Source organism: Rana temporaria, chromosome 5 (assembly GCF_905171775.1).
Source record: "Rana temporaria chromosome 5, aRanTem1.1, whole genome shotgun sequence".
In the NCBI taxonomy this organism is placed as follows: domain Eukaryota; kingdom Metazoa; phylum Chordata; class Amphibia; order Anura; family Ranidae; genus Rana; species Rana temporaria.
The window spans coordinates 59,512,138-59,534,287 of NC_053493.1; the positions used below are offsets into that span (position 1 = coordinate 59,512,138).

A 22,150-nucleotide genomic window follows, 5' to 3' on the forward strand; every position below is an offset into this window, starting at 1 on the left:
AGTCCGCAGCTCTCTGCTTGGGAAGCCCTGAGAATCGAGCGAATTGCTATGTTAGATTGCTCGGTTCTCAGTTTTGGAGCCGGTGAGGGGCCAATGCTGCATCCACCTAGGCAAGTGTAAACCTGCAAAAAGCCCAAACCCCATACATCTCTTAAGGTAACACATTTTTAGGTTTTAGAACCACTTTAAAGTGATACAAAAGTCTTGTTTTATTTTAGAAAAATAAACATGTCATACTTACCTGCTCTGTGTAATGGTTTTGCACAGAGCAGCCCAGATCCCCCTCTTCTGGGGTCCCTCTTTGGCGCACCTGGCCCCTCCATCCTGTTAAGTGCCCCAAAAGCAAACAGCTTGCTATGGGGGCACCCAAGCCGAGGCTCCCTGTGTCCATTCAGGCACAAAGCTGCAGCCCGGCCCTGCCCCTCTCTCCCCTCATTGTTTTTTTTTTTTGCACACTTTGTTTAGCTGTTGAGCTAAAGCCGCATGCACACTCGACTGACAGCAGCGGGAGCCAATGGCACTTCACTGGAGGGAGAGTCCCAGACAGCCGAAACTCTCGAGCAACACCGCTTGATCGAGGGCTCAGGTAAATATTAGGGGGGGCTGATGCACACAGGATTTTCAACTTAATGCATTCTATGCTGAAAAAACGGTCATGCTGCAGCCCCCCAGTGCCCCTGTTTTACTCACCTGAAACCTTTTTCTCCCCGGAGAGGAGCACACCAGCTTTAGCTGGTGTCTCATGTCCCGATTGGATAGATTGATAGCAGCGCATCCATTGGCTCCTGCTGCTGTTAATCAAATTCCATGACGTGGGCGCCGGGGGCAGGACTGAGCCCTGCTTACTATGTCAATAGACGCAAAAGCAGGACTCGGGAGCATGCCCGCACGGGTGTCCCGAAGGAGAGCACTTCTCAGATGGGGCACTTGAGACGAGGAGGAGCTATTAGCATCGATGAGGGACCATAGAAGAGGAGGATCAGGGCCACTCTGCAAAACCAACTGCGCAGAGGTGGTATGACATGTTTTTGTTTTTAAATAAAAGGGTTACTAAACCCTTGAAGGTAAACAACCTTCTGCCTTTACAACCACTTTAACACTGCTGTTAGGGGTGTCTGGTGGCTTTTTTTTTTCTGCCTCTAAAGGCGCCTGTATGTTAGCCTATTTGTCCATTCACACAAGGGTGTTTAGAGGAGTATAGAGGCAGGGAAAAAAAAAAAAAAAAAAAAAAAAAAACACTGCCAGATCGTCCAAAAGCAACAGTGTTTTGGCAGAATAAACGCTTGACATGCCTAAACCAGCATCAACTCTAGCTGCATTTAAATTAATTTCAAGGGTCACAATAAATTATTATTCTGGCCAATGAAATTAACACCCAAGTGCTTGATGCGCCTAAACGTGTTACACATGTTTACAAGCACCAAGCAATTTTTCTGGCAAAACGTTGCTGCCAGGACAGGCGGCCAAACGTCGAGTGTGCATGCGGCCTTAGCTCAACAGCTAAACAAAGTGTGCAAAAAAAAAAAAAAGCAACTAGCAATAGTTTCAGAATCATGTACCTTTTCTGTAGCAACAAACAAAAACATAAGAAGGTTGAAGGAAGAGGAAGTAGTTTGTGGCCTATATACAGCCTTCGAAGTATGCCCTGATTTAATCAGCTTTGTATAGAGATGTTATCAGATTTTCAGTGTTAATAAAGTCAGTACACGCAATATGAGAGTGTCGCCTGTTGAAGAACCTCACATATAGAAAGCAAGGTCACTGTGTTGTAGAGAACATTCAACCTGCAGTTGTTGCATATTTAGCAGTAGTAAAATACCAGCGGTTAAGGTGCCCTCTATTTAAAAGGGCAACGTAATCTTTATAAACATTAAATAAATTCACAGTAACGAACAGCAAAATAATTATCTTTGTGAGCAGTATTCTTGTACAAATAATGCAATGCTGCATTTCAGTGTATAAATAATGTGATGGTTTATTTCCTTGGAGGTTATCAAAGTTTAGGCCTCAACATATCCACTGTACACTACTCCAAATGTTCAGATGTAATAAAATTTAAAAGATAAAGACTCTTTTAAAAATATATAATAATAATAATAATAATATTATTATTAGATAGACACACACACACACACACACACGTTATACTGCGAGGTGAGCTGTACACAGGTTTTAATTTATAAAAATGTCAAGTGTAGTGCTAAATAATGCCTAAAAGAGCAAATGATTGTAGTGAAAAAGTAAAAATATTAAGCATTGAATACTTTGATCCAATCCTGGTGTTCAAAGGTGTATCAATATTGGGTACATCAACTCTAAAATGAGAAAAACTAAATTGAAAAAATAAATTGAAAAAAGTTGTGTCTGTGGTCTGAAAGCGACCATACCAATGATCCACACAAAATAGGTATACAAAAAAAAAAAAAAACTCCGGAGTGTCCACTAATTGTACTGTTATTCATATTGTTGATTGCATCGCTCTTTTTTTCATTAGTGGACACTCCGGAATGTATGTTTTTTTTGTATACCTATTTTGTGTGGATCATTGGTATAGACACAACTTTTTTCAATTTATTTTTTCAATTTCGTTTTTCTCATTTTAGAGTTGATGTACCCAATATTGATACACCTTTGAACACCAGGATTGGATCAAAGAATTCAATGCTTAAAGCGGTGGTTCACCCTAAAAACTACATTTTCTTATTCCACTGCCCCCCCACATTACAATTCGATTAAGGCTCTTATTATTTTTTTCATGCTGTACATACCTTAGTACAGCATATTCAGCCATGCATCCGGGTTGCCAGTCCCGCGGGAGTGGGCGTTCCTCACATGTGTGTGATTGACATTTTGCCCAAAAACGAGCTCCCCCCCCCCGTCGCGTAAGCCGCGTCACGATTGGCGAAAGGAGCCGAACAGCGATGCGCATGCGCAGTATAGCTCCGACTCGCCGTTTGGCTCCTTTCGCCAACCGTGACGTGGCTTACGCGACGGGGGGAGCTCGTTTTTGGGCAAAATGTCAATCACACACATGTGAGGAACGCCCACTCCCGCGGGACTGGCAACCCGGATGCATGGGTGAATATGCTGTACTAAGGTATGTACAGCATGAAAAAAATAATAAGAGCCTTAATCGGATTGTAATGTGGGGGGGCAGTGGAATAAGAAAATGTAGTTTTTAGGGTGAACCACCCCTTTAATATTTTTACTTTTTCACTACAATCATTTGCTCATTGTGCGCTATATATATATATATATATATATATATATATATATATATATATATATATATATATATATATATATATATATATATATACATATACATATACACACACACACACACACACACATATCTTCACAATCACTTCTTTAATTATTTTACGCACTATATACAGTTTCAGAACCCATTGAGGGCAGTCTGAAATTCATTATTAGGGTCACCTACTGCAACCACATCGGGGGCCCCTGGTATGAGCCCACCGCACAGAGGTGCCCGACACCAATTCTTGTACACACCCTCACTTTTATGGAGTGTTAGCCATTGATAACACCGGTGACAGAACTTTACAGAAACCACTCTTGGGCTGCGCCACCACCCCTACACCACATCCCAATAAATTAAAGGGTTATTAAAAAGGAATTTTTTTTTTTGCTTTAAAATAACCAACATGTTATACTTACCTCCACTGTGCAGTTAGTTTTGCACAGAGTGGCCCTGATCCACGTCTTCTAGGGTCCCTCAGCGGATGTCTCTGGTCCTCCCCCGCAAGTACTGACCACAGTCATGTAAGAGCTTGCATGGTGGCCATAGACGCTCACTGTATCACTCGGCCCTGCCCCTCGGCACGTCACTGGATGTGATTGACAGCGCCAGCCAATGGCTGCGCTGCTCTCAATCCATCCGCTCTAGCCAATCAGCGGCCAAGAGGATCTCGGGACTGCGCGGGACTTTCGAGGGGTCAGGTAAGTATAAACGGGGGCTCGGGGGGGGGGGGGGCGGCAGCAGATGTTTTTTCACCTTAATGCATAGATTGCATGAAGGTGAAAAAAAAAAATACTTTGCAACTCCTTTAATGTTTCTGATATTAGTAAATGTAGTTTACATCTACTTCAAGAATATTCTACTTCTCTTTCAGATTAGTGATGAAATGTTAATACTTCTTATTTTAACAAGGCCATCGTGAACTGGCGTTTGTCGTAAGAAATGTAAACGCTTGCATACATAAAATAAAAAATGCTGTGCTCTGATTTTATAATTCACAAATGTCAAAATAAGAAAGGGCGAAACAGGAAGGTTGATGCAACATAATGTTGGGAAACAAATGCATGCTGTGTGCATTGCATCCCTTTCATAAAGTTCTATGCCGATTACACGTCCACACAATCACAGCAAAGCCTGTGTGCTGCCACAGAATCATCACTGAGCAGATAATGCAAAGCTCTGCCAGTGTCCCAGCTAGGTAGATATACTCTCTATTTATCCAGATGATCATTTCTAGATTGTAAGCTCTAACGAGCAGGGCCCTCTGATCCCTCCTATATTGATTTGTATTGTGACTGTACTGTCTTCCCTGATGTAAAGCGCTGCGCAAACTGTTGGCGCTATATAAATCCTGTATAATAAAAATAATCAACAAGACAGAAAAGTCATAGGAAACCCAACATTTTAGTGCTCTCACAGGACGGTCTGCCTGGCGGACTCAGCTTTGCTTAGCGGGGGATTGTTCCGCTGATCCCTCGCTGAGCAGGCGGATGACATGTCCGTCTCTGCTCACTGTGCTAAGACGGACCTGTCAGAGCTCCGCTCTCCTCTATGGTGAGATTGCGTGAAAACGGACTGCCTGTGACCTCTACCATTATGCAGTGCTCAGGCCTAGCAGCCAATAGCTGTGCCCAAGCAGTGTCACATGATGGAGGGAGGGACATCACCGCCCTCTCCAAACGCCAACTCCAGGGAATGTCAAACACTTTTATGGCAGATATGCAAAAGAGGAATAAGCATTAGGCTGCATTCACACCTGAGTGTCGGTCGTTCGGTCGTTTTTTTGGGCGTTTTTTTCTGGCGTTTTGTCGCGCGTATTTGCGCGTTTGCATACAGCGTCGATGCGACGTTTTTGTACTTCGGCGTTTTTTATTTTAGCCAATAGGAAAAATGATCATCTTTTCATCACTTGTTGGTAGATTTTTTTAATCTTCTGCATGGGCGACAAGTTCTATTTATTAAAGCGACAAAACGCCCGTAGCAAACGCCCGTTGTCGCGCGATACGCTCAATTCGCGCGTTTCCCATTACTTTCTATGGGGGAAAAAAACGCTCAAATACGCCCAAACCGCACGATACGCGCGACAAAAAAAGGTCCGGGACTTGTTTGAGCTTCGCGCGACGGGCGTTCAGGTGTGAACAGTCACCATAGGGAATAATGTTAATTCTCCCCTCTGGCGTTTGTGAGCAGTGCGCTTCAGGCGTAAAAACACCTAGGTGTGAATGGGGCCTAAGAGTGGAGTTCCTATAGAGGTGAATAGCAGTTGGAGTTTTGACTTTGCACAATGTGCTGTCATTCTCTTGAATGGGCAAGGTGGCACGGTCTTCAATAGCTCAAAAATATTTATTTTCTTGCAACTTTATCATAAATAGAAAATACTGTAAGATTTGGTTATTAAATATAGAAATACTTATTTGTAACCTGAACTGCCTAATTTTAAAGATCGCTTCATCCAAAATTGCGGTTATAGATGGAGATGAACCGAGTAACCTTCTAATGGACTCTGCTGACTGGAGCTCCTTCCCATAATTCTTGGCTTTGTTCCCACCCAACTTGGGTTTTTACTGCTCCCCACTTCCCTTTTTGCATCCTCTAGATTAGAATATAAAGTAAATAAAGCCAAGAGATTGTGCGACAACCTACCCAAACAAAAAATAATAAAGGACACAGGAGCCGAATGACGGGAGACATTGGCCGGTTCAAAGAAAACAAAACGGCCCGTGTGTATGTCGGTTTGGCCGGCTTCTGTCGGACGAGCATGCTGTAAAACCAGCAGCCAATTGACTCCCGATCAGCACTCTCAGCCAATGGCGGTTCTGGCGGGGGCGCTATACTAACTTTGGATAGTTAGTACAGAGGCTCTGACTAGGGCTGACAGTTTTTTTTGTTTGTTTAACCTGTTGTGTTTTTTTTTTTTTCATTCAACTCAACAGTATGTACCTGGCTTAAAGCAGTTGTAAACCGTGAATGTTGCAAAAAAGGAACGGAAAAAACTGCAAGGCAATTGCATAATGTGCTAGTATGCATCACATACTAGCACATTATGAAACACTCACCTTGGAACAAAGCCCTCCTGCGCTGCAATATCACCGCTGAGGGGGCTGCCGACATGTTCCCCCGATCTTTTTTCCGAGTTTGCGCGATCCGGCAATGTGATTGGCCGGAGCCGCGATTATGTCAACCCCGTGCGGGGGCCCTCGGTTGTGGCACGAAGCTCTAAAGTTCCAGCAAGGTATACCGGGCTTTCAGAGTGCATACGCCAGTGATGTCACTGGCTCTATGCAGGGTGAATATCTTCTAAACCAGGGGTCTCCAAACTTTCTAAACAAAGGCCCGGTTTACCGTGCTTCAGGAGGGCCGGACTGTGGTCCTTTTGAGTAGAAAAGGTCCCGACATCAGTGGGGAAAAAACATTGCCCCATCTTTGGTGTCAGTAGGAGTAATTGTGCCCCATCATAATGGTCATTGGGGGGAATTGTGTCCCATCACTAGAGCTGGGAGATTTTCTCAAAAAAATAAATAAAAATTTAATCGCAGATTCACGATTCGAATCAAGTTGTTTTTTGTTTTGTTTTTTACGTGGCTTCGGTCTCGCCTAAAAACTCCTGCCCGCAGCTCCTCAGGGCTGGCGCGGTGTCAGCGCCGGTCCTAGTGGAAAAGAAAATCTAAAAAAAAAAAAAAAAATCGATTTGCTGAAAATCTGGATTTGACCTCTCGACTCGATTCTAGATTCAAATAGATTTTTTCCCCAGCCCTACCCATCACTTGTGTCCTTGGGAGAAATTGGGTCCCATCAATGGTGTCAATGGGGAGGAAGGGTGCCCCGTCATTGGTGTTGTCGGGAGAAATTGAGTCTCATTGAGAGAAATTGTACCCCATCATTGGTGGCAGTGGGAGGAATTATACCCCATTGTTGGTAATAGTGGATCAAATAGTGCTGCAAGGGTCAGATAAAAGCAAGCAAAGGGCCACAGTTTGGAGACCACTGTCCTAAACGGTGCACGTTTAGAAGATATTCATTTCACCTACAGGTAAGCCTCATTATAGGCTTACCTGTAGATAAAAATAATCAAGCAGGGTATACAACCACTTTAAGGCAAGTCATAGATTATGCAATTTTCCTTCCTTCAACCAAGAAAATTGCTCAATTCCTTCATCAACACATTCAGTCTTGATGGAGGAATGTCTTCTTATGCGCTATTGTATTCTGACAGCGGGAGGTTTCCCAGCTGTCAGAATAAAATGATTACTGCTGCCAGCTATACAAACATAACAAATAAATAAATAAAAAAAGACAGCCCATTTGTACTGAAGTTGATCAATAGATCGACTTCAGTACAACCATCGTGCTAATAGATGGATCGAAATTCAGAAGCAGACAAATTTCAATCAATCAGTCTATGGCTGGCTTACATTTCTGTTTACACCTCTTATGAATGGCAGACAAAGCCAATAAGGGCCCCTTCTACAAGAACTCCTGGGAGTCGTATTTACCTGATGTACAAATACAAAATTGTATATCTCTGCATAGATAAAAACGTAGACAGATACTGTAGGTAGATGAATAGATGAATAAACAGGCAGAAGAGTAGATTATGGAGGGTTGATTTACTAAAACTGGAGCAGATTTTGCACTCTCCAGTTTTAGACCCCTTTCACACTGGAGGAGTTTTTTGCGTTACAAAAAGAGCCTGAAAAGCTCACGAAAACTGCTTCCTATTAAAATCAATGGATGCTTTCACACTGGAGTGGTGCACTGGCGGGGAAGTGAATAAACTCCTGCAAGCAGCATCTTTGGAGCATGTCTGTAGAGCTAAAAAAGCACTTCAAAAGCGCCCCTCTCCATTGAAATTAATGTTAAGTTCCTGAAATGCGCTTCAAAAATGCCTCAAAATGGTTCTTGCAGCAGTTTGCGTCACATGACCTTCAACAAAAGTGCCCCACTAACTCCTTAAAAGCGCCTGAAACCGCTCAGCATTTTAAAAGGCAGTTTTCAAGCACCTTCAGTGTGAAAGGGGTTTTAGTAAATCAATCCCAATCTGTTATCTAAAGCTCTTGTGGTCAGAAGGACTGTCCATAGGAATTGGTAGAAGCCTTCTGTTCTGTAGGTCTTTGGCTAGTAAGGCACAAAGCGAGTTAGATGCAGCTGTCAGATGCCACATGGACAGAACAAATCAGGAACAGTGGTAGACCCCTTTCACACTAGACGTTTTTCAGGCGCTTTAGCGCCAAAAAAGACGCCTGAAAGAAGACTCATCTGCAATTCCAGTGTGAAAGCCCGAGTGCTTTCCCACTGAGGTGCTGCGGTGGCAGGGCATCAAAAAAAGTTCTGCAAGCAGCTTCTTTGCAGCGCTTTAGGAACGGTGAATACACTGCTACTAAGGCGCCCCTTCCCATTGAAATCAATGCAAAGTGCCTTCGCAGCAGCACTTTGTGGACGCTTTTAAGCCTTTAGTCGGACACTTGTGGGGGTTAAAAGTAGAGGTCGACGATATTTGGCCGTTTTGGAGAAATCGGCATTCCAAATTAGGCCGATATTTAACATGGCCGCTAGCGATGCCACGGCTCCGGAGCTATACCGAAGCCGCGGCCTTTCCTGATGCTGTGACCGCGGCGGCAATCCGTGGATTGCCGCCGCGGTCACAGCATCAGGAAAGGCCGCGGCTTCGGCCTAGCTCCGGAGCCGCGGCCATCTTGGTACACCCAGCGTGGCAGCCAACCAGTGGGCCTGTAACAGCCAATCCGCCGCCGACATCCTCCACTGTAAAAAAAGAAAAGAAAAAAAAAAAAAAACGTCCCCTGACGTGCTGCGGCCCGCGCTGCATTCTGGGGTTTGTAGGCAGAGGCAGGGCAGTACGCCAGGGACGAATGGAGCTTTCTTGTGCTAGGAGATGGAACGGAGCCTGGAGCGCTCCGCTGGTGGGCATTGATGAGGTGGCAGTGAATGACATTGGGCTGTACTGTTGGGCACTGATGTGAGGCACTGATGAGGTGATGCACTGATGAGGTGATGCACTGATGAGGTGATGCACTGATGATATGCGCTGGTAAGATGCACTGGTGGGTAATGATGGGATGCACTGGTGCATTGGTGGGCATTGATGAGGTGGCACTGATGGGCTGCACTGGTGGGCACCGACAGGCTGCACCCCACCTCTCCACCCTAAACAATTATCTCCTCTCCACCCTAGGTTTTTTGAGATGAGGGGAAAAATAAATAAAAAAATCAGCCTAAAATATCGGGTGCAAAAATCAGCAACACATATCGGCCATCGGCCGCCCCGATTTCCAAATATCGGCATCGGCCAGAGAAAAACCCATATCGGTCGACCTCTAGTTAAAAGCACCCTGCTAGCGTTTAACCGTTTTTCGGGCGCTGGCAGTGTGAAAGGGCTCTTAGGGTATCATGAACAATGGCCCCCACTTTTTGACCTAGCAGTAAGAAAAGTCCAGGTGACAATGGCAACAGAACACGGTCCCAGCACTTGTTTGACCCAAATCCAGCATAAAAAGGGTCTTCAAGTCACAGGGAGCCCTTGTCCAGCCTCACAATCTGCTCACATGGCATATCCGCCTGTGATACAGAACCAGAAACAATATATTTCCATTCAGTGTTGGAATAATCCATGCACTCACAAGCACATACCATGGATTATGACAAATCGGATGGCATGCACCAAATAAGTGTTTGCTTTGTGACAAAGACATGAGTGAGCGTATATTCTGAAAAAAAAAAAAAAAAAGGAAACCTTGGCATGCACAAAAAATGTTGTGTTCTCTCTCATTACAGATATAAGTTCTTAGCATGGAAAGCGTTAATCACTTTGACAATGTAATAGAAATACACTCCCAAGCAACCACGAATGACTACACCTTCCTCTCACCACATGTTGCTTCATCCAGCTCCATGTGCTGATATATACGGCTTGTCTGCACAACATTCCACATCACAAAACCCCGCGGGTCAAGAATTCTCACTATTTGTTATTCCAACATAGCCCCACTGCAGGATAGATACCTGCCCCTGACACACAGTGCAAAACTGCAGCTCTTCCAGATTCTACACAGTTAACAGCATTAATGCCTCATAAGCCCCTTTGACACAAGAGGATAGCAAAACCAACCTTGGACTGGAATCACAAAGCAGCCAACATCCCCCCGAGAGAGAAACATACAAAATCCTTTCATCCTATTTATGAAGTATTATATCAGTAATGCAGCTTGTCCCATACAGCCACTTGCAAGTTCTGTATTGAGGATTATCCACTAATTAAATTTAGGCAAATAAGCGGTGCCTGGCTAACATGCTACATTTCTATACGATAAGTACATTGCACACGTGATTGAACAGTCTTCGCTCAGCAAGACATGTACTGCAATTTTTCTCGAACAGATGGTCTATAAAGAAAATCAAGTACAATGACTTGGCATGCTAGCTAGCAGAAATCGCTGCAAAAATACTCCTAGAACTTAAGCGAGTGACAGAATGTTCTTGCAGGAGAGAGACCGCTGCGCAGATGACTTTTGCCAAACTAAAGAAACGCAATGACGCAGTAAACAATATACACAAAAATAAAACACGACGGCAGCAAAGCCTAAGATCCACAGAGAAAATGCTCTAACAACGTTATACAAAGGCAGACAATAAAAAGGTAGCAAAACTCGCTTGGCGTAACACACTCTATATATGGGAACTTGTATAACTAGGCAAATCTAGCCGAGCGCATTCATAGAACATAATGGCTCAGCAATAGATTTTGAATACATTTATAGAAGCAAGAAAAGGGCTGCACTGATTTCAGGTGTATGAAACGGATTTCTCAGACCCATTCAGGTAAGAAGTGGGACCATTGCACAGGATGTACACAAAGATCTTTTTACATTTCTTCAGTTACTTCCTGGTTTGCAGGCCTAGGCAAATGATGTCATACATCCCAAGCGTCTTCAGGAGGGGAGGAGGGCTTTTCTTAGCCAAGCACATTCTCCACTTCAAAAAGTGGATGTAAACCCGAAAATGTTTTATTTTTTGATGTCACAATGTAGAGAATACGATTTCCTATCATCTGTGCCCAGTCTTGCCACACAGAGTTAATCCAGCTCTAAGCAATCCTCTTTTATTGTTCAGTGAAATTAAAAACGGACTTACAGAGAAAAACCTTAGTCCGTTCCGCCCCCTTGCTGTTAGTGATAGGTTATTTACATATCTCATGCACTAGCCTGGAGACAGGCATTATTTATTTTTTTAATTCCCACCCCCTTTTCTGAAGTCATGTGGCTGCTTTTCTGGATTTTGACTGGATGTTAGTGATCATAGCCAATAATTTGTGTAAGGAATACACAGGAAAAAATGGATGTTGACAAGGGGAGTGTAGAGGAGGGAGGGGAGTCTACTGACATCATGTCTTCACCCACCGAGCTCCAGACAACAGATCCACCCACAGAATCTGCAGTTTTTCAGTTCTTATAACAGACAGAGGGGAGACATTTGACAGGTAAGGATACATGCAGGAGGCATCCATATCCTTATAGATCAGCACTATGGCAGTCGTTTAGAAAGGATGAGAGTGGCTTTACATCCACTTTAAGATTGTAGGGGCTGAATGAGAGAGACTAGATTCCCCCAATCCATGCTAAACAGTGTGAATAGAGGAATCTCCCCTACAGGCTAATGTTTTCTGACCGTTACGTCCCTGTGGCTGTCAGAATACCCAAACAGTGACCGCAACTGACAGAACTGAGTTTTTGGTGCCGACAGTGACCCACACAGCTTGAATTCTGGACCATACATTAGGAATAATACACATTTTCTACCACGTAAGGCCAGCAATAGGCTGTGACCCCCAGGGGATTCCTGTGATTGGTAATCGGTGACTCATAAGGCCCCTTTCAGACTGGGGTGGGAGCCGCGGTGGCGGTATAGCGCCGCTAAAAATAGCGGCGCTACACCGCCGGGATTGCCGCGGGAATCGGTCGCTAGCGGTGCGGTATTAACCCCCGCTAGCGGCCGATAAAGGGTTAATACCGCCCGCAAAGCGCCTCTATAGAGGCGCATTGCGGGCGGTATTGCCACGGTTTCCCATTGTTTTCAATGGGAAGGAGCGGTATACATGCCACTCCTCTCACCGCTCCAAAGATGCTGCTGACAGGAGATTTTTTTTATCTCCCGCCAGCGCATCGCCTCAGTGTGAAAGCCCTCGGGCTTTCACATTGAGTCTGCAGTGAAAAAGTTTTTCAGGCGGGATAGCAGCGCTATTTTTAGCGATGTACCGCCTGAAAAACTCCTCAATGTGAAAGGTCTAAGAGATTTACAGACAACACTTCCAATCAGCAGCTGTACAATTATTTAATAATGGGTTGGAGTGTCCATAAATAGACCAAATTACTGTCCAATAATAGCCACCTTACTAGATTCTCTGCTCATGTCTAATCTGGAAGTAACCCTTTTCAGATCAGAAATCCAAAAAGCGGCGACCAACTCCATCACAGCAATGTGTACCCAACACCTATAGAGAAATCCTGGCCAAACCTAATATTTCCCCAGCGCAACCAGGAGCACCAGAGATCTTCCTGTGCCTGAGAGAGACTGAAAATTAAGGAGTGATGCAATGATGAAAAGCTGCAATGTTTGGCTGATATTATTTTATAATTATTATTTACTCAAATCTCATTAATGCAAATGAGTCTATAATATTACAGAGCAGAAGATAGAATCATTCTAAGCCAACAATTGACTTTCAGGAAGTCGGTATTTGCAGAGTTACAGAGCCTTGTGATGCAGGAAGGAGGACGATGTACATAAAAGGCATCACCTGACACCCACTATCCTAAAGCACAAGTTCACCTTTGGTAGCAGGTTGCACCCATATTCAGGGAGTAACATGTCACAAACGGACCGACCCCGCACCTCCCTGATCCCCGCTGTGACAGTGATCAGGGTTCTTCTCCATTCCCACTAGCTGTCACTATAAAATAAAAATGTGGCTGAGCGGGCTCTTCCCACCTGGCAGCATCACTGGTTGACAGGTCTCTGTGCATGGAAAACTACAATGTCTGACTTTTACGGCTGTCGGCTTGTTATTTTCAATCAACTACCAGGGCGCTGTTGAGCGCCGTGGTAGTTCATTCATGCTTCCTGTCAGATTGTACCTGCTTACCCATATAGGATGTACAGGCAAGCAGATTCTCCAGCAGATATGCCAGTGTCTTGAATTGCACCAGTGATCTGCTCTTACCCGCAAAAAAGAAATAAATGTGCATTTATTTATTTATTTTTAAAAAGTGGACTTATCTTTTAAAGCCCAACCCCCCTCTCTATGAAAAAAAATAAAAAATTCTAAATCCCTGGTTTTCACTTACCTTAGGCTATGGTCATGTGATCATCCAGCGCTGAGCCATTCTCTCAGTTTACTTCACAGATAGGTCTTCCAGTTGTTTATGTCATGCAGGCAGACATGGCTGGCCAGTGAGGTGATCCTCTCTAGATCCAGAAGAGGACCAGCATCAGACTAAGGGGAATGAAGAGGACACGTTGGCACTGGACTAGCTGTCTTAGGCAGAACGGGCATCAGCGACGGACCTGCATGGGGTGGGGACTCAGAACTTATTTCACCAGGTAAGGAAAACCTAACACCTGGTAGGGTGGCTTAGTAGGGGGATAGGCTAGAGGGATGGGGGAAAAAAATAGAAATGGGAGACTAGAGGATCTCTTTAAATGGGGATCCATAATCAACATTTCTGGATCCAAACCTTTTTAGGAACAGAATCTACCAAGAAACAGTCAGGTGCGCAGTTATGATTTAGTCCCGGTTCACACTGGTGCGATGTGGGAAGCCCTGCGATTCAGTGTCGGTTCCTGCATCGCACACTGGTTTCAAATGACATCTGTGAACCGCTGGGGATGTCAATGTAAAGTTAATGACACCCCCAGATCGGTTCGCAGGTCAAATGGTGCAGGCATCCGATCGCATAGGTGTATACACCCATGCAATCTGATTCCAGTGCAGACAAGAAAAAGGGTCCTGAACCATTTTGGTGCAAATGCGATGTAAATTCAGCCATACAGTTTGTATGGCTGAATTTACATCGCATGTGATCTGCACAGCAATGCAGTGCGAATCATATGTAATGTTTTTGATCGCACAAGTGTGAACCCAGCCTTAGGCCCCTTTCACACGTGTGGACCTTTAAGATTCACCTGCCAGTTTTTTCAGGCGGACCTGAACGGTCGCTCCATACATCTCTATGGAGTGACAAATGTCAGCGGTGACATGTCTGCTGACATCCGATCCCCCCCCTGACCCACTCCGCTAAAGTCTGACGGATGCAAACCCTATTCCTCCATCTGTCTAGTGGATCGGTTCAGATGAAAATGGACAGACGATCCGTTTACATCCAAACTTCCATAGAGGAATGCGGAGATCTGACAGTTCCGTTTCTGCACAGTGTGCAGAGACAGACTAGTCATCCGCCGGCTCAGCAGGGATCAACAGAGCAATCCTCGCTGAGCAAGCGGGTGTCTAAAGACGGTTCCGTGTGTGTGAAAGGACCCTTAGTGTAAAACACACAATAAGCCTGAACATCAAAAAGCTAACACACAGATAATTGACACGCGGTGGCCTTTAACTTTCTCCAGAACACTCATATTCAGCACAACCGATGCCGCTCACAGGAAGCACCTCTTTGTCACGAACACCCAAGTCTCGTACTCCAGACTAAAGCCCTGTACACAACGATCAGACGGAAAATACCGCTTTTAAAAGCGATCGTACAATAATCTGATCATTAGTACACAGATTTCGAGAGCCAATCAGGACAGGTCGTGTGAAATTATCTGATGCGACAAGCATGAGAATTATACTCGTATGATACCAGATCGTATGAGCTTCATTTAATCAATACGGTATTCACTCAAAAATACCATAAAAATGCAATATAACACATCACTTCGAAATGTTTTATTCTGGCGTAGGAGAATTTCTGTAGCTTAGTAACCTCTTCATTTTCGATATGGAGACTAGCATGCAAAAAAAGACAGTCGATCATTCGTCCGTATTCTCATCGTGTGTACCAGGCTTAACTCTCCATGGAAACATAGAACTGAACAGCACATGCGTGGATCCGGCACAGAAGATTCTGACAATTGGCCATGCAATGAAGTCAGCAGTATCTGGCTGGACTAGGGACAGATGAGAAGCCTGGGGCTGGAGGGATAGATATACAAGGACACTATTTATCTTATATGGAGCAGAGCAGGTTTAGAATCTGTCACTTTATTGCCATCTTTGTCCCCGTTACATTCACATTCCCTTTACTCCTGGTGAGGGTAAATAAAAAACAAACAGTTGTCACTAGGGCTGCAACTAACGATTATTTTCATAATCGATTAGGTGGCCGATTAATCGGATAATGGCCTTAAAAAAAAAAAAAAAAAATTTCTTTTTTTTTGGGCCAATTTGTTGTTGGGCAGATTACAAAACACAAATTGCCACAAAAACACATCACATGCTTTTCTGCAGCTTCTACACTGAAGTATATTGAACCAAAAAAACAAAATAGCACCGTTTTGCGTTAAGTCCTTGCCCTTTCTAAATACGCAGCAGCTGAAAAAAAATCATGGATGTGAACGTGTCCCATAGGAAAACATGTAACTGAACTGTAGTGTGTTTCTGGAAAAAAGCACCAAAAAACTGAGGTGTGACCCCAGGCCTGAGATGTTTAGTAACATAATGGGGTTAAAAAAACAAAAATAAGTACAAAAAGAGCAAATAATCGCTACTGTAAGGGGATAATTTTCTTACTGTGGGACAGTGAATGTAATATTTACGGTAGCGATTTGCCTTTTTGTACTATAAAGGGCCAATTTTAGTTTTTTTAACCCCATTATGTTACTGGCCGATTAATCGATTATGAAAATTGTAATCGATTAATTTCATAATTGATTAGTTGTTTCGGCCCTAGTTGTCACCAGAACAGCAGGAGTGGGGATCCCATTAGGACAGTTGTGCGGAAGACAAGTAAGGCCCATTACACACTAGCGGACCGTTCGTTCGCTTATTACAAGTCCGTTTACGGACTTGTAATGGTTCCCTATGGGATCGCGTCCGTTAGCGGATGGAGCATCCGCTAACGTCCGCGACCATCCGCGTCCGTCAGGATCCGCTTTTGCGGACGGAAGAAAACCCTATTTTTCTTCCATCCGGCGGAACGGATCGGATGCAGACGGACAGACGGTCCGTCTGCATCCGATTCCCCATAGGGGAGAGCGGAGCAGAGACAGGGCAGTCTCTGCACTGTGTGCGGGGACCGCCCTATCCGCCGACAGCTCAGCGGGGATTACGGAGGATCCCCGCTGAGCTTTTGCGGACACACGGAGCGGACACAAAAACGGTTCGCTCCGTGTGAAAGGACCCTAAAGGTGGCCACACACAAACACTCCCATTGGCTATTGTATTCGGTCAGCTCCTGCGGCTCACCCAATCGCTCAATGGCTGCAGCTGCTGTTAAAGTGGAACTAAAGTCCTTCTATCAAAAACTGTGAGCAGGCAGCTCTTTTTTTCAGGAGAGACATGCAATGTCTCTTCTACAATAAAATACACCTATGCACATGGCTTCTCACTATCCTCGGCATCGCGTAAAACGCACTGTGCATGTGCAGCTCAGCTTACGTCACCGGCATGGTCCCCGTGTGCCAGGATGACGGACTCTTGGGCGTGTGTAGGAGTAATGTCATCCTGTGCTAGCTGGCCAAAGACCAGCACCCAGCAGAAGATGCCAGCAAGAGATGGGGACTGCTGAAGGAAAGCTCTGCTTCAAGCCAACAATTTTCCACCAGGTTCCTGCAATCGTCAGACTGAAGTTTATGGAGACCAAAGGGGGACTGACAGGGCCATCCACAGACCAACATTCAGAGATGAAGTCCGATCCCTATGCAACCAGCTGGGGGAAAGAATTTTCTTTATTGTAGACACGTTTTAAGGACATCCTATTGTGTCTTGGAGTCAGGAGGTGAAGGAAATATCACCCCAGTGGTACACAACAAAAGAAAAAAAAATTGTCAGGGTTCTAACCCTCCCCCACTCTATTAAAAACCTTAAAAACAAAAGTTTGGGGTAAATTCATTTAAAGTCTCTCTGGGACAATCCTATTGTTTTGTTTTTGGATAGAGTGGGGGAAGGAATACAGTCACCATACAATTACCTTTCAAAGGGGTTGTAAACCCTCATGTTTTTTCACATTAATGCATCCAATGCATTAAGGGGGAAAAGATCTGACAGTTACCGGCCCCCCAGCCCCCCTTTTACTTACCTGAGCCCTGGAAAGTCCTGCGTCGAGAACGTGCTGGATCTTTGCTTGGGGTTCTCGTCTCTTTATTCGATAGATTGATAGCAGCGCAGCTATTGGCTCCCGCTGCTGTCAATCAAATCCAATGACCGGTGCCAAGTCCTGCACTCGGTGGCTATGGACGCTGAATGCAGGACTCGGGAGCGCGGCTGCAAGGTAAACCCCTTGGGAGAGAGCTTCCCATAGGGGGTTACCTGAATCAGGAGGAACCAGAGAGAGATGCCGAGGGACCCCAGAAAACGTTGTTCGGGGCCACACTGTGCAAAACGAGCTGCACAGTGGAGGTAAGCATGACATGTTTGTTATTAAAAAAAAAAAAACTGAACCTATAGTATCACTTTAAATTTACCAAGACTACGTAATCTGAGGACCTACCTTACCTATCCAATCAAGCAGGCCCTCTCACTACACAGTTGGTAGATCTGGGAGATTGTATAATCAGATGTAACATGTGTGGCGAGTTTTAGACCCTCTGTCAGGTTATTATCAGAAGTCCCCATAGGGCCCCGTCTATTGTACAGGTGACAACTGTCAACAAAACAGAAAGTCCACAATGTTACACTTATCCCCAGAACAAGAGGTATGGGGGGGGATGGGGAATCCTCCAATTTGAACACCTGTCCTGGTGACAACTAAGGGCCATCCCAGTGCAAAACAAGGCAAAAATCCTTTGTGTTCTGTAGTGTCAGTTCACCACACAGCCTTGTGGTGATGTACACTGAAAGTACGGCATGCACTACTACTCTTCAGTGCAGCATGTTGCAGTCAGGGGCGGACTGACCATTGAGTCACTCGGGCACTGCCCGAGGGCCCCATGCCACTAGGGGGCCCCATCAGGGTTGCCAGGCTCAGTAAAACCAGGGACAGTATGTAAAAATCTGTGTTTTTTTTACATCTGTCCCTGATATGTCCGAAACCGACATGCTTTTGATGTGAAAATCTAGAGATTTTAGCTGCCCCGCCTCTGTACTGCCTCCTGGCGTGGTGGCCATCTGTAAGCCCAGGGGCCCCATAATCTTTTATTGCCCGGGGGCCCCATGAGTTGTCAGTCCGCCCCTGGTTGCAGTGGACACCCCTGTATAACAGTGTTGCTGGGTCATAAGAACCTTACGCTGAAACAAACAAAAAAAAAAAGGTAAACCAATGCAATGTGCCTAACCCTTTTACAGCCACCTGACACATATGTGTGTTGACAAAAGGGTGAGCTCTGACGCCCACATTTGGCACAAATGCGTTGCTGGGTGGCCAATATCTATATGTCAGGCTTCTGATCCCCTATGAGAAAGGTCACATGATCGCCAATCCTTCCCACTGACAGCTCTTGGTCCGGACTACAGGTTGGCAGCAGGGGGACCGGCTCCTGATCATGTGACCCCTGTGAGATCACTCACGGCATCACCCAACCTTCCCATCCCCCATGAGTTCTGTAGATTGTAAGCTCCCAGGAGCAGGGCCTCCTAACCTCTCTTGTATTGTTGCTGTACTGTCTTCCTTTATATAGGAAAAGCACTGTGCAAACTGTCTGTGCCATATAAATCCTGAATAATAATAACAGACGCTGGCAGGCGAGAAGGGGTTAATAAAGTTCAGCCCAAAATAATAACAACAACAGTGTTCCCGTCCAGTGCATCTCTCTGATGTGGGTGACCCCTCTGGGAGATTTCCTCTGACTTCTTGTTGCTTCTGAAGGGACAGGAAGTGAGGAGAATTTTCCTTAAAGTTCCAACAATAAAAATAATAATAACCTGTGGGGGGGGGGGGGTTCTCTCTTCCCATCCAGAGGTAAATATATAAAAGCTGAGGCTGTACATGTATGATCACCTCCTGTAGAGGTCAGGAGGGGAGGGGTGACTATCAGTGGGGGGGGTCTCCTATCCGGAGGGGGTGACTATCAGTGGGGGGGGGCGGGGGTCTCCTCTCCGGAGGGGGTGACTATCAGTGGGGGGGGGGGGTCTCCTCTCCTCTCCCGGGCTCCAGTCCGGAGGAGAGATCACTGAGTCCGGAGATCACACAGACAGGGAGAGGAGCGATCTATGGGGCAATCAGCACTGCCCCGGCAGGGGGCGCTGTGGCGCTGACAGGTGTGACAGGGCGGACTGTCCGGCACACAGGAAGTGTGACAGGTATGAGGGGAACGCAGGAGAATGTGTCCGCATTGTCTCTCCTCCTCCCCGGGAACTTCTCCCCCCTTCACCAACAGACAGAGTTCAGCGGCGCCCCCTCCACCTCTCCGACCACCCTTCCCTTTTTCCCCCGCTCACTTACCGCCTGCTCTGCCAGTGACCCCGGAGGAAGCCGGACTCCTAGAAAGCTCCCCGCGGACACAGACTGCGGTCGCCCGCCACACTGACCACTATGAGGAAGTCAACACGCAGCCGCCTCAGACTACAGGCAGCACGCCCCCGACCGCCGTGTCACCGGCACAGCCACGCCTCCCTGCGGCACCTTACCGCTCCACAGACCCGCCCGCTGGGCACGCCCCCTCAACAGGCGCATCACCGCCTACGGCCCCGCCCTACAGAGGAGATGTCATCGGCGCTCTGTAGCTGGCTGACTGCAAGCTGTCTGAGTTCCGCCAATCACTGCCAGATACGCCACGTGATGCCTGGCGCTGGGCTGCCTACGTAGTGCTGGGGAAGACTGGTAACTGTCAGTGCTCGGTGTCTCGTATCATCCAGTGATGGTGGGAGAGGAGAGGGGTGTGCAGACACACACTGACCGGCTACCACACTACTTCCTTCTCTGACAGTTCATTCATGGGAGGGAAAAATGTCCTAATCAGGGGGGGAAGCAATAATGGCCTCCTCATTGGTGTCCGTGGCCGGAATGAGACCCCATTGTTGGCCTTAGTGGGAGGCAGTGGTGTATTTAGGTTTTGTGCTGCCCTAGGCCTGACTGAGAGGGGGGGTCTCTCTCTCTGTTGGAGAGAGAGAGACCCCCCCACAGGCCCCATAAGAGACTGAAAAGGAGTCTAATGGGACCTGGAGGGGGGTTTCTTTCTAACAGAGTGTACAGTGACCTCCTTCATTCACTCTGGTCCTCATACCACGACTCTCACCTCTGAGTGCCTCAACCTCTCACAAAGTAGAAATAAAATTGGCACTGTGTAGCGCTCCTCTTACCTTAACTATGGGTACTGTAGCTGTGACTGACTCCTGTGGCTGGCTGGCTGGCTCCCTGCTGTTGGTCACTGGCTGGCACGGTGCACCCTGCTGGGGCTGACAGAAAAAGGGGAGGGGTTGACACAGAGGGGCTGACAGAGAGGGCACAGAGGGGACAGAGAGGGGCGCCTGTATGTGGCTGTCTCATCCTTTTAGGGAGCGCTGCTAATCCTTTTAGGGGCACTGCTCATCCTTTTAGGGAGCGCTGGCTCATCCTTTTAGGGGCACTGCTCATCCTTTTAGGGAGCGCTGCTCATCCTTTTAGGAAGCACTGCTCATCCTTTTAGAGACATTCTGTGGTGCCATGCATGCGTTTACAGGCGCACCCTGCTGGGGCTGACAAGGGAGGGAGGGGGTGATGGACAGAATGACACAGAAGGGACTATGGGGCTGACAAGGGAGGGGGGGGGGGTGATGGAGAGAATGACACAGAAGGGACTATGGGGCTGACAAGGGAGGGATGGGGGGGGGGATGGAGAGAATGACACAGAAGGGACTATGGGGGTGACAAGGGAGGGATGGGGGGGGTGATGGAGAGAATGACACAGAAGGGACTATGGGGGTGACAAGGGAGGGATGGGGAGGGGGGGGTGATGGAGAGAATGACACAGAAGGGACTACCAGCATGTCTTTGGAGCGTGGGAGGAAACCGAAGTACTCGGGGGAAACCCACACGGTCACAGGAGAACATGCAAACTCTGGGAGAACAACATGCGAACATGTTTTAGTCGGGATTCGAACCCACGACCCTCTGGCTCCCAAGCGAAAGTGCTAGCCACTACACTACTGTGCCGCCCATACAATCTGATGTCTTTTTGGTTTATTTGATGTCTCTAGCTGATATTTGATGCATTTATAGGCGCTCTGGTGTATTTTAGATGCACTCTGGTGCATTTGTAATGCATGTAGAGGCACTCTGGTGCATTCCTGATGCATTTAAAGGCACTCGGGTGCGTTCCTGATGCGTTTAGAGGCTCTCTGGTGCATTTTTGATGCATTTAGAGGCACTCTGGTGCATTTTTGATGCACTTAAAGGCACTGTGGTGCGTTCCTGATGCATTTATAGGCACTTTGATGCGTTGAGGCACCCGGCTGTGTTCCTGATGCGTTTAAAGGCACTCTGGTGCATTTTTGATGCATTTAGAAGCTCTATGGTGCATTTTTGATGCATTTAGAGCCACTCTGGTGCATTTAGAGGCACTCTGGTGCATTTTTGATGCACTTAAAGGCACTGTGGTGCGTTCCTGATGCATTTAAAGGCACTCTGGTGGGTTCCTTATGCATTTAGAGGCTCTCTGGTGCATTTTTGATGCATTTAGAGACTCTCTGGTGCATTTTGAGGCATTTTTGATGCATTTAGAGGCACCCTGGTGTGTTCCTTATGC

General features: G+C 46.3%; 1 protein-coding gene across 6 annotated transcripts in view; it reads right to left on the reverse strand.

Annotated features, from left to right (window-relative positions):
* Nucleotides 1-20,022, reverse strand: part of ARHGAP12 (Rho GTPase activating protein 12) — a 186,267-nt gene extending 166,245 nt beyond the window's left edge. For 4 of the 6 annotated variants that reach the window (XM_040352627.1, XM_040352624.1, XM_040352625.1 and 1 more), the window contains exon 1: nt 19,870-20,021. The gene's annotated coding sequence lies outside the window, so the exon portion shown is untranslated. Of the gene's footprint in view, nt 1-19,869 lie in introns of all 6 variants that reach the window. The other 2 variants (XM_040352626.1, XM_040352622.1) reach the window with 2 other exon arrangements.
* Nucleotides 20,023-22,150: the final 2,128 nt, after the last annotated feature.